This window comes from Paralichthys olivaceus, chromosome 7, assembly GCF_024713975.1.
Source record: "Paralichthys olivaceus isolate ysfri-2021 chromosome 7, ASM2471397v2, whole genome shotgun sequence".
In the NCBI taxonomy this organism is placed as follows: domain Eukaryota; kingdom Metazoa; phylum Chordata; class Actinopteri; order Pleuronectiformes; family Paralichthyidae; genus Paralichthys; species Paralichthys olivaceus.
This window is the reverse complement of record NC_091099.1, coordinates 20,966,627-20,970,208: the sequence shown is the minus strand read 5'-3', so window position 1 is coordinate 20,970,208 and position 3,582 is coordinate 20,966,627.

The following is a 3,582-nucleotide window of genomic DNA, read 5'->3' as shown; positions in this document are numbered from 1 at the left end:
TGAGAGGCAGTTATTGTGATGTTGACAGTTCCACTTGTCATTTTGATGTAATATTTATTAGGTATGATTGAAAGCAGCAGGTTTTGAGATCAGACTGCTGAATCCCCTCTGATGCCTTGAACTTGTGTCCAGGCTGTTCCCATTCTGCAGCCTGAGCCTGACCACCTACATCTGTGTTCAGCATCATCAGCGTTAATGTTGAGTTTATTTAAGATTTTCACACATTAACATTTATGTCTCAGTCTTGGAGAAAACCACAGCACATGACTCACGCAATGACTCAATCAGGTGATCAGCTTCAGTTGGGTCTGAAGAACACAATGTTGAAAGTTAGACAGGATGTTACAGACTCTTCATGTCTGTCTTGGTGACATAAGCCGTTATTAGAATAACTTACCCAGATCTCTGACTCAACTGTTGGGGGTTGTGTTGCATTGTGGGTAATGTGGGCAACAGTTGAAACAAATACAAAAAGCTGCATCAATTTTAACGCTTTCTTTAAACCATTCATCCTGAGCCTCACAGTGTTTAACAGAAGTGCATGGCTAAATTGGTGCAGCACTCTTATGACAAGCCTATGTAACCTATGCTAAGCAGTTACACGAATTATAATCATTGTACGAATGCAAAAATATAACGAACTGCAGGACAAATAGAGAAAAGTTAGCGATGTTCATTACGTAGTATCCAAAACTGTCTATTAGCTCACATGAGCAACAGAACAACTAAAACTTAATTCGGCAAAAGCTGCAGCAAGTTGCATCTTATTATTGATTTGACTTACTTCATTAGTAAGTCAAAGAATTTCTTAAAGTTTTGGGAAATCAGCTACTTACCTTCTCCAAAGAGGTTATGTCTGAACCCCTGTCCGTTTGCTGATTAGTTTTGAAATGACACACAACTGAACAGATTTCCACAAAACCTGGTGGAAGGATGCAGAATGGGTCAGGGATGAACCCATTTAGTTTTTCAAATTCTTTAACATCGCGTGTCGCATCTTTTTACATGTTTTGTGAATTTCTAAAGAAATTATTCATGGATCTTAATGAAAAACCTGTGACTTTGAAATTTGGTGCAGCTTAATTGAATTTAAGATGACTTTGGGGCCTTGGCGGAGGTTTGTGCTCTAGTGTGTGTCATTCTAGTTTGGAGACTTCCAGCTTAACTCTGTCTAAAGATTAAAAATGCACCCGTTGACATCTCTAAAGCTCATTGATTATTATTTTTTTAATTTTATGAGCCACACAGGTGACAGCAGGTGGGGTTTGGATGGAGACGCCTCCTCTTTGCACTGCTTATCGTGCCACTAGAGGTCGAACACTGTGTCACAAGATGTGATCACATAACTTTCACTTCATTCATTAGATACAGTAAAAGCTCCTTGCATGAGGAGATGATCGATCCCTCCTGGTGAAGTATAATCAATGCTTCATCAGCTAAAATGTAGTCTGACCTGACTGAACTGAACTTGGAGTGAGTGAACACCAGCCCTCTGTAAAGTACAGCTTTTATTTGGTTTATAATTCATGATGATGAATCGAGGTACTGGACTGTTCGTCCGAAATCATTTACGTTTGTGCAATTTGATATTTGCCATTTGAAACCATTTTGACATTTTCTGAAACCGTGCATTCATTACAACACATCAAATTATCTTCAGTGTGGATTGGAGCCTTTATGCATTTAGATGTTTCTTTAGAGAGCATGACGTGTGCAGGCTGACTTCATGAGCAGCTCTTAATTATTCAAACCTGTAACATGTTGCTGACTGAAACTGTTGTTTCTGTCATTTGAGAGTCAACAATCTGTGTTTTTTGCTTTGTCCAACTGCCAAATCGAGCTTAAGCAAGTAGCGAACTGTCACGTGATGATGGCTGTGGTTTGGGTGCTTCATGTGTGAAGATGATATTTCTGCACTGCTTCATATTAAAGGACACGTAGGGTTGTTTTTCTTTAAAGTTCCTGAGCCAGGCCAGTCCATCTTCACAGTTTGCCTTCTTAGTTGGAGCAGGTTGTTTATAAAAAACGTGTGAAAGCAGAATGGAACATCACTGTGAAGCGGAGCGAGCAGCGGCACAGTGTGAAAGGTTACGTGTGGCGTCGTCATATGTCTGTCGTCATCTGCTGCTGCTGCTTCTCATTGTCAAAGTTCAGAGAAGCAAAGTGCAAATCAAGTCTGTCTGAACATGGTGATGGATCGTATTGTAAATAGTTTTTAATAAATGCTGAGACAAAGCTGCTGCTGTGTGTGTGTGAGGCAGCAGAGAGCTCTGACTCCTGATTTCACACATCATAGGTTGCACTACTCAGCCTGTGAAAACATTCAGTACATCTTCTGTATTTAAGAACAGAAATACCACCAGCGGTTAAACCAACACAGTTTCAATCAGTTCATCTTCAAGTCCAAGTGACAACTAGTACCAAATTTGAAGAAAATCCCTCAAGTCGGACTTGAGAAATCATGTTCAAAGGCCAAAAGCATGTTTTGAGACCTTTGACCACCCAAATTCTAATGAGTTAATCTGACTCTGAAAAGTGAACATTTGTGTGAAAGGCTTCTCATGAGGCGTTGATAAAATAACGTTCCTATGGTCACTGTGACCTTGACATCCGTCAGTGAATTTCTTAAGTTCATAAGAATGGGACGTAAAGACGACCTGAAAACACGATGCCTCTGGCTGTCGTCAGCACGGAGGCAAAAAAACAATACTACTGGTGGAAAACAAGGACTCTTCAAGATGTTGCTGTTTTGTGTTTACAGGCAGTAGATCATTACATCATGTAGGATCCTGTGTGTCTACCAAACTAAACCAGAAAGTAAAAGCCAGTAAATCTTTTAAGGATTAAGGAAAAACACTACTGTTGGTTTATAATTATTGTTTCTTGTAAATAAAATGGATATTGTCTAATATCTGACAGGCTAATGCTCCAACACATTTTAATTGGTTCACTTCTTTGTAGGATCAACCAAACTGTTTTATCTTAATCCTGAAAAAGATTTACTGGCTTTTTGTTTCTGGTTAAACACAAATCAAGTTGTCTTCCTTCAGTCACAGAGAAGTGAGTTCATTCTTCTTTAATAAGGATCTCTTGAATTTGGTTCATATTTGTGGAGGTGAGGGGAGAGCACCTGCACCACAGAGGGTCAATCAGCACAGGTGAGAGCTGTTAGCTGATGGATCCTCAGGTTTAAAAGGCAGCGGAGGAGCCGCCTCAGGAGAGCACACACACTCAGAAGAGACGAACACGCTGAGCAGAGACACTTATGTGAAGAGGATTTTCTACAGTTGAAATGAAGACATTGAATAGATTATCTGAAATGAGCCATTGGCCTCCTTACGTTGCTGTCTAATAAGACTTCTTTCAGCATTTGACCAAAACATTAGATGTGATTTTGTGGCTTTGTGCTTGGATTGTAATTTTACTTATATTGAGGTCTTAATGGAGCTTATTGATGACTTTTATCAACCTCAGTGATCAGCAGGAAGTACAAAACATTAAGTTGTAGTTTGTAAAAATCAGTTTTTGGCTCCAGTAACAGGTTTTTAGATCAGGGGAGAAATAAGACACTGACGACTCAAG